The sequence below is a fragment of the Primulina huaijiensis genome, chromosome 1 (assembly GCF_012295235.1).
Source record: "Primulina huaijiensis isolate GDHJ02 chromosome 1, ASM1229523v2, whole genome shotgun sequence".
Lineage (NCBI taxonomy): Eukaryota > Viridiplantae > Streptophyta > Magnoliopsida > Lamiales > Gesneriaceae > Primulina > Primulina huaijiensis.
This window is the reverse complement of record NC_133306.1, coordinates 8,956,438-8,966,538: the sequence shown is the minus strand read 5'-3', so window position 1 is coordinate 8,966,538 and position 10,101 is coordinate 8,956,438.

Genomic DNA, 10,101 nt, shown 5'->3' with positions numbered 1-10,101 from the left:
GTATGTTTTTGATAAATTATAAACAATCTAATTCTCAAATGACAACAAATTACATTTTATTCAATACAAAATTAATAATAACGTATTTTAGTAACTTTTTACATATTTAATCTATTAATCTATATCTACCATATCCTGATAAATTTTGTTAACCATTTTTAATTTTTGAAATTTAAAATGATGGTATCATCCATAACATATAAAATTATTATACAAAGCCATTTTAATTTTAGACAAATTTTATTTGTAAAAGGCCATTAGTATTAATTAATTGACAATATCATGTAATCTCGAGTTTGCATTTTCTCAACGTGAAATTAAAACATTCTTAATTTTCAAACAACCTTATTTATGTTTAACAAAAAATTTTAAATTAATTTTCATTATTTTATGCATATTTTCCACGCTGTCAATGATCAATATATCGATATTTTTTTTGTATCAATTTCTAATTACCCCATAAATTCTATCTGACTAGAGTCATCGGTTACCCAACACGCTTAGTAAGTTTATGGACCTAAGGCTAAGGCGACAGGCCCGAGTAAAGGCCCAACTGGAATCCATGCAACCGAATTGAAAGTAAACCGACCCGAGTTCAAGCCAGTGTGGCGGTGGGTAAAGTCCTTTTCATATAAAACTCTTGAATTAAATATTTTATGATAAGAAAAGAAGAATCCCAAGGAAATTGGGATAGAATATTCAAATTTATAAATTACCAAAGATAAAGTAAAATCGGCGCGAATCTAGAATTTTAAGAAACTTACCCTGCCAGAGTTCTTTCCATATGCAAGACTTGCATTGCTAGAGTTCTTGTCATTCAAGGTACCTTATTTCAATTCTATAAATATCAAACAGTCTCTAAATTTTAGACATTCACTCATTTCTTACTTGCACACCAAAGTTTTCTCTCCTGACAAACTTAAGCATCGGAAGGACTACGTAGGAAAAAGTTTTGTTGCCCTCTAAAGTTTTTTCGTTAGCTCGAGATTCAGTTCGGCTCTTTATTGACCTAGAAATTCAGCTCGGATCGCCCTATATCAACCAGAAACCTGCAGTAGTAATTTTTGCTCATCAGACTGAACCTTAGGTACATGAAATTTTTGGTATCATCAATTGCCACCGTCAATGGGAAGTTGAAGTGACACCTTGAAACTTGGGTTAGTCGACATCGACGTTGTTCAACAATCGCAAAATAACAAGTCTCATATTACAGTATAAACCAAAACCAGTCTATTTCATAAATACCATAAATAATATTTTCTTGACAACTTAAATCTCCGAAATAAAAGCGAATAAAACTAAATATGATGGTGGAATCATTTTAAATCGTGAATCAAATAACGAATTACAATGATAAGTCTTCGATAAACGGGGATTTATCAGCATCTCTAAAAGTACCCTTGCTCATCTTCTTCAACTTACTCCTCATTCTTATATGAGGGTGAATGTAAGGGGTGACCATTTTCTGAAATACTCAGCAATTGGAGGTCGTTCGAGATATATAGAAAACTATGTATATAATTTCCAAAATCATAAAATATCATCTCATAACTTGAATTGTAAAGCATATTCACACTTCATAATCTTGACGTCATAGCATGATTCATTGTAAACACTGAAGAAATTCATCTACTTTCCATGGTTTATTAATATCAATCCCTAATTTTTAATCTTATAAGGGGACGAGACCATAACAACGGTTAGAATTCCACTGTATAAGAACCATAAAATTATCGTAAGATTACGGGCCTAAGGCTAAGGTGATGGGGCCCGATTAAAGGCCCGATTGGAATCCAAGCAGCACAAATTTGTGACTCTCAAGTTATCATAAACACATGTTTTCAGAACCCCAACTTCATTCTCATCATCGACCACACAATAACTTATCCATGACTCTTTCTAACGACTCTATCATGCAATAAATAAAAAAAAATTCAGACTAGACTCTACTGTGCAGGAAATAACTAAACATGCAATTTCCCAAAAACAAATTAACAACTGAAACTCAAATAAGCTAAACCAATCAAAGTAAGCAAGGTAAAGCAGAATTAACGAACCCCCCCCCCCCCCCACAAACTTAAGTATGTGCATTGTCCCCAATGTACAGTAATAAACCAAGAGAACAGGGGATTACGTACCTGATACAGCGAGCATCAGGACTCGTTGTCTTCGCCTGACAGCTCAACCTCCTCCTCATCATCATACTCAAAGTCATCCTCAATAGGTCTGTGTGAAAATGCTGGCGGTGGTGGGAATGGCTAATCAGAAGGACCGGACGCAAGGAAACGCTGTGCAAGCACACGAGTAAAATCATGCATGTAATCCGCCACTGTCTCCTCATCATGCGCTCTAGGTCATCGAGACGCTCATGTGTGGCATGTCCTCTCCCTGTACGTGTGTGTGGTGCCTGTGGGGCGGGATGTGGCTGTATTCCACTCCTCAAAGCCTCTCCCGGATCAGTAATAATCTGTCTCCGTCTCTTATCCCTCGGGAGGGGCTGAACGAGTGAGATTATCTCCTTTCGTGCGCAGCAGTGCCTCACTATCATCCCAAGTAACACTGATCTTCTATTTATAGGCGAGAAACTGATCGTACAGTGAGACTCAATAATTATATCTGTTGTAACTTGAATGCGTTCCTTGAGATTTGTGTCTCGACTTTTCCGACATCTATGCTGGAACATTTTGTCTTTAAGTGTTGCTGTAACGTCCATTATCGTACCTTGATCATACAGTTACTTTTTTATCATTGTGCGTAGCTGGAATCCACTAGAATAAGCTTGTGTTGATCTGCAACTGATTAATTCCCAGGCCACTTGAAACACCACGCTTGCGCACCCCTTAAGTAATCCTAGACACCCGATCTGTCCCTGGCTAGCCATTCTTAGGCCTTACTGAACCATGACTCGAACTCTCCTTGTTCTGCATCATGGCCTGGTTCAACCCTCACACGACAGCCCCTCCTCCTAAGCCTGATCGAAGCGTGACCCACTCTAAAAGCTATCGATCCGATCGGTCCCCTTTCAAAGATGTTCCAGATCTGAATTTTCACATGTAACAATGATAAACCTGCCATGAATGAACTCCCACACAACGATCCAAGTAGTCCCCTTCCAACAGTACACAAAATCGCGAGTTACAAGCACATATAACCATTATTTTCATGTAAAAGCTCGTGTAAACCGTTTCATATTAGTAGATCCAATGTGTGGCATGCAAGATCAATTAAAATGTGTACTATGATGTGAAAGATGAGAAAATAAAGGTTTAGGGCATGCTTTTGCGTATATACGCTCGAAAAACGACGCAAACTGTACGAGGGACGAACACCAGAGGGACGGGACAACGTTTCTTTGAAAAGTCCTTGCAAAAACGATCAAAAGCTGTTGTGTTTTCTCATGTGATGAGTTCCGAGAGGTAATGAGGGAGGGTGGCTAGGTTTAGGCGTGAAGTGGTAGAGAAATAATATCTAATATTGGGCCAAATTTTTCTTTGATATTTTTAGGAATCGGAGTCTAGGCTCAAAGATCTATAAAATATTTCGTTTTGGTACGTTTTAAAAAATATTAATCGAGTCCTCAAAAAGTCTTCAATTTCGCTAAAAATCAACTACTGGGTTAAAATATAGCTCGACGTATAAAAATATCATAAAATCCTTATTTTTGAAAATCACCTATTAAATACATCATATATTAAATAATTAAAAATAATTATTTAATAAAAAAACATTTTCCTTAAACTGTCCCCGGTCTCCGTTCTACGTTCGAGCATCGAATACTGCAAAAAGCCCTATTACATGCAATCTAGTAAATCATGCAGTAAAACATGTAATCATGTCATAAAATGAATTTAATGCATTTAAAACATTTAATTAGACATTTTTAATAATACTCTAGAATTGCATGCAGTCAGGTTGCGCCGTTTGAATTTCTAGACCTTACATGAGATGTTTGACCAATCAATTAGACAGAATGGTGTTCTAGCTGACCAGTTTGTTGACACACAAAGATATGATGAGACCCAACCGATGCCAACAGACTGATGTTAACTCAACTGAGCAAAACTTAACTGAAGTCAACCAAATTGATTCAGCTCAACGCAACAGCGTTGATGAATCCTATTGTAGATGGAACAAGATCCATCCACCTAGATTGGTAATAGATAACCCTACTACCCCTATAAGAACTAGACGACAGATGATTAATTAATTCTTACATGTCTCATTTATTTCCAATATTGAACATAAAAAAATTGATGAACTTTAACTGACAGTAGCTGGATTAATGCTATGAAAGAAGAGCTCAATCAATTTACTAGAAATCATGTTTGATACTTAGTTCCAAGACCTTCTCATCAATCAGTTATAGGTACAAGATGGGTATACATGAACAAACTAAATGAAGATGGAATCCTAGTAATGAACAAGGCAAGACTATTTGCCCAAGGATTTAGGCAAGAAGAATGGATTGATTATAATGAAACATATGCACCAGTAGCTTTACTTGAAGCCATCCACATGTTTCTTGCTTATGCGTCATAGAAAAATTTCAAAGTCTATCAGATGGATGTAAAGAGTGCATTCTTGAACAGGCAACTACATGAGGAAGTCTGTGTCCAACAACAACCAGGTTTTATCAACCATTTATATCTTAATTATGTTGATCACCAAAAGAAAGCTTTATATATATGGTTTAAAACAGATTCCAAGAGCTTGGTATGAAAAACTGTCTAAATTTCTAACTGAACATGATTTTGTGATAAGCACTGTTGATGATAAGACCCTAAACATACTTTAGTACAAATTTATGTTGATGATATTATTTTTGGGTCAACTAACCCCAAACTAAGTTAAACATTTGCTAAAATAATGCAGGACAAGTACGAGATGAGTATGATGGGTGAACTGACATTCTTTTTTGATCTACAAGTGAAACAGTTGGATAATGATATTTGCATTAGTCAAAATAGACAAATGAACTGCTTAAGAAATTTGGCATGGAAGCATGTACCGTAGCAGCAGCAACCCCAATGATCTTATCAGTTAAACTAGACAAAGATGAAGGGGCATATCGGTTGAGGTTACCTTGTATCGAGGCTTACCTAACTGATAGTTGACTTAATGTTATATTTGTTGTCTGTATGTATACTCAATTTCAGTCTAATCCTAAACAATCTCATTATTTAGGTGCCAAGAGTTTTCTTAAATATCTTAAAGGCACACAAAATATAGGCCTATGTTATGCTAAAAACTTTTCCTTTAATTTGGTTGGATATTCAGATGCATATTATGCAGGGTGTAAGCTTGATCGAAAAAGTATTAGTGAATCAAGTCAGTTTCTAGGAGACATATTGTTCACATGGTTTAGCAAGGAACAGACTTCCATTGCAACATCCATAACCGAAACAAATTACTTACCTGCAGGAAGTTGTTGTACCCAATTACTCTTGATTCAACAACATTTGAGATATTGTGGGATTATTTCACAAGAGTTACCAATATTTTGTGACAATACAAGCACCATAACAATTACCTGCAATCTAATTCTACACTCCAGGACCGAACATATTGATGTCAGGGATCACTTCATCATAGATCATGCATTGAAGAAGGACATAAAGCTGGAATATAGCTCAACTGATCAACAAGCAGTGAATATATTCACCAAGCTACTACTTGGGACTAAGTTTTCTTTCTTTAGAAACATTTTAGTGATCTATGATTAATCTTAATGGCTTATTTAGGGGGAATTTTGAGCTTTAGAAGTCAGCTGATAAGACAAAAATCAGTTATCCTTGAGCTCAACAAACTGTCAGTTTAGTATCTCAACTGAACTAAAAAATTGTGCTCTTGAACTAATTGATTTTATTATCTAGTATACTGAATTCTTAACCCATTTTAGTTCCTCGTTAATATTTGTGATTTTGACCGATCAGTTCCCAGAATTAGCAATTACAATTCATTTTTCTATTGTATCTTACATCTAAATTTTGTATCTTTTCCTCTGTAAAAGAGACTTGAAGAATCCACATTTTATCACCATATAAACATTAAGAATTATGATTAACGTATTCTCCATGTTCCTAAGAATTTATTTGTACATTCAGTTGACGAAGTGAACTCCCCCAATAATATTTATCATCTAATTCCTTCAATCTTTTCTCTGCAGAAGTTGCTTGAAAAATCAATATCTTATTTTTTGAAAGGTCATTATATGAATATGAAAAATCGGAAATCATATTTCCTTTATTTCAAGTATCCACCGAGTGCATTTTCTTCCAATGCTTCATAAACATACTGGACTTTGCAGCATTTTTTCATCATTATCAGTGTTTTCTCCCTTCGTTGGCGGTATGGTCCCACAGGACATGCCAATTTGTTTGTCACAAATTTTCTGACGTGTCAGACACGAAATTGTACTAAATTTATGAAATAATCTGACACCTACGATCAAACGACATGAGAATTTTATTATTATGAATCGACATTTTTATTGCTATGAAAGGAATATCCATAAACAACAACAAAACAAATTATGTTATTATGAATCGACATTTTTATTACTATAAACTGAAAATAGAAGTTGAAGAAATATACTTAAAACTGAAGAAATTAAGCTAATGATTGAGCGAATTAAAATGAACTATAATTAATGAAGATTCGTAGAGCATTTTTCTTGAGTTGTTGATTGATGAGTTGTATGTTCTTTAATGATGATCTTCTGTCTCTTTTTTTTTTTTTATCATTTCTCCAAGCAGTTTAACTCGTATTTCACGTTCATCCATCGTGGAACATGTCTCAACTTCCTTCACCAGTTTCCTCAATCGTGTGTCAATTCGTCCTCAATTTTATCAGTCATGCTTCAAATTTATCATCAACTTCTTCATCATGTGTGAGGTCAAACATCTCAAATCGACTTAATCTCTAATGTGCTTTAGCGGCTGATAGATTTTGGCAAAACATGAGCTTTGACAGCGGATAGATTTTGGCACATTTTGGGTCCAACGGTATAACAATTGAGTACTTACAAAATTGAGAATTTTATTATAGCGCATTTGGTATGTGTTTGAAATTATAGATTCTTAATATTCTAAATTTGTTTTATACGAATTTATATTAGGTGAATTTCAACAATGTAATAGAAATTATAATTTCAAATATAGCTGATCTAGTCCAAATTTTTTAGTAAAATATTTTAATAACAAGAAATGTGAATATTGGAGTTTATATTTTCACCCAAGCGGATACAAGTGAAAGCCCATGCACGTACCTGCATGTTCAGCTTTTCAGTCCCAAAAATTACTTCCACGATTAGCATTGAATTGCATCCACCTCAATATTTGAGAAAGTCTCTGAAATCATGTTCAAATTTATAACAGCTTACATGTGCCCTCACCCATTTCTTGTGCTACTACTTTTCACTCATCCTAGTTATTAGCTACTTTTTTTTAAAAAAAAAAAGGAAATAATTCGCAATTTGTGATTCGTTATTTATATCTAATTCTCTATACTTGAAATTTTAATTAAAACACCAAATAAAACAAATTATCTTTTATTTATGTGATATATCTATATCTATATCTATATCTGTGTGTATGTGTGCGCGCGGATATTTGTTTTCGTACTAAAAGGTAAAAACCATGGTGTAAAGTAGCCGAAAAGCACTACATTGAGAGTCACGTAATATGTAACAGAAATGGTACGTAGGTGATTTACACTCTTCGATTTTAAGTCACTTGCTCAATTAATTGTGCTTCGTAATGCGGACGATGTTTGTTTTTTATATGTAGATTGAAGTTTTGTCTATGATACTTCCTCTTGATGCCATGTATAAAGTGTTCGTTAAAATATTTGAATTTTTTTTGTATCAATGAATTTATATTATTTGTTTGAATTCAGATGTTCGTACAGACATCTTAAATAAAAATACACCGAGAGTAATATTCTTGATATAATGTAGAATGATTCGTAGATAGATAAAAAAATTATAGACTAAATATGTCCGAATAATACAAATATGCGAACTAGTTATCCAACTATGTCATCAGAGTGGATATAATATGAAAAAAAAAAACCTAATATAAGCAACAAAATACATAGTTTAATATTTCGAAATAAACTATCTATAATGCGGACAATGTTGTTAAAAGAGCTCATTGCACCATGTTTCTGTTCCTCTTTGAAAAATCTAAAATGCATAAAAATCTATATAAAAAAAATGTTAATAAGCTAATATATTCTTATTTTTTTTTATAAAAGAAATCAATCACATTCAGTCCTTGTGTTTTGAAAAAGTCAAGCACATTTACCTGGTTTATAAAGCATTTTATACCTGACTTTAAATTTGGATTTCTACAGGTGCCGATACAATTTTCCTCTCGCTAGAATGAAAGATGTATGAGTTTCGAAGCCTCATTTAGAAAACGGTTAGATTACCGTTTTCTCGTACCCAAAATACAGCAGAAATTTAAAATTTTTAAAGAAATTTTAGTTTTGACAATCAAAATATTGTTGGACATCGTATGATTCAAATTCATGCATAGAATCTTTTGAGTTATTACTTTTATATTCTAAACGTTGTACACCAAACTATTTCGGATTTTAAGTGGAGATAGTCTTTTGTGTAAATCTCTAAGAATGATCAACTAGAAATAATGCCGTTCTTCGATCACCTAATTAGGTCAATGATCGAAGACTGGATTCTTTGTATAGATCTCGCACTAGAGATCTGAACTAAATTATGCGTTGAGAATAAATCGTTGGAAAATGGAGAAAACACGGCGGCGGTGCACGGTCGTGCTGTGGTGGTCGGTCGTGTACTATGTCAAACAAAAAGAAGTCGATATTCATTTGTGGATGAGAAAGAATAGAGAGAAAAGGTGTAGCGTGTAAATATGTCATATTTATAATTTTCATGGATTGATATAGAATCCTATAAGGAATCTAAAGTTATAATCTTAATGATACACTTATTTGGGAGATTTCACCTTGTCAAAAAATCTACTAGATTTTATTGCTAATAAGACTCTTTGTAGTTAGAGATGTATTGGGATTATATAATCCTATTGATAAAATAATACATGGTTGAGTCGTGATCTCGTGTATTATTCTTCAAATTTTGACAATATTTCTAGAATATTCTATAAGAATTTTACATAGTAGTCAAAAATACTTAATTAATATTTAATTAACATATTCTAAATTTACTAATTAAATAATTGAGACTCCATTATAATCTCGATTGACGATCAAACACACGGATGTGACTAGCATATAAATTTTTTTTATTATAATGAAAAATAGAAATTTTGAAGATCAAAATTTTCTACTGACTCATTTTTTGCAGCTGCTTTTGGAACTTCTTCATTAAATTAGGCAATTGCACTTTATTAACTAAATTAACAGTCAAGCTAACATTCACAAATGGAGTACACTTATTTGTGTGACCCTCAATGATTCAGAGATATAGCTAGACGCGAGTTCACAACTTCATGTGATTCTAGACAATATTTGTTCTTATTTGAACTTATCCTAGTTAGCATCATCCTTTTCATCAACCCATTATTCAAGAACGCCATAACTCGAGTATGATTACACTCATCGGATCATAGTAAAAGCTTCTAGTAGCATCGTCTCATGATCTTATAAGTATCACTGACAGTTATTGCAAAAAACAGTAGGTTATGGTTAGTGTACAGTACGGTTCCTTAAACATATATATCTCGATCGAATCTGCAACCATTGGTATATCAAAAGTTGCAAATGAATTAGATAATGATATAATGAATCTTTGAGTAATCATAGCGGCCTTGTGTGTGCAACTAAGAAAATCTTTTTCCTTAAAGCACTACTCATGATACTATGGCAAGATATTCATTGCACTATTAATTCATAAGATAACATAGGATATCCACACACATAGGCGAGCGGTGAATCCCTGACTACAATGCATGAGCTCCTACGTATATCCAAATTACTCTCAACCTCACCACCAGATGATCTTTGTGGGGTCATTAAACGAATCAAAGTATAGTGCTAGTATGTAGAAGCTCTATGTTATCCCGGGTCAAATGACTAATGATATATAATCATAACCACAAACTT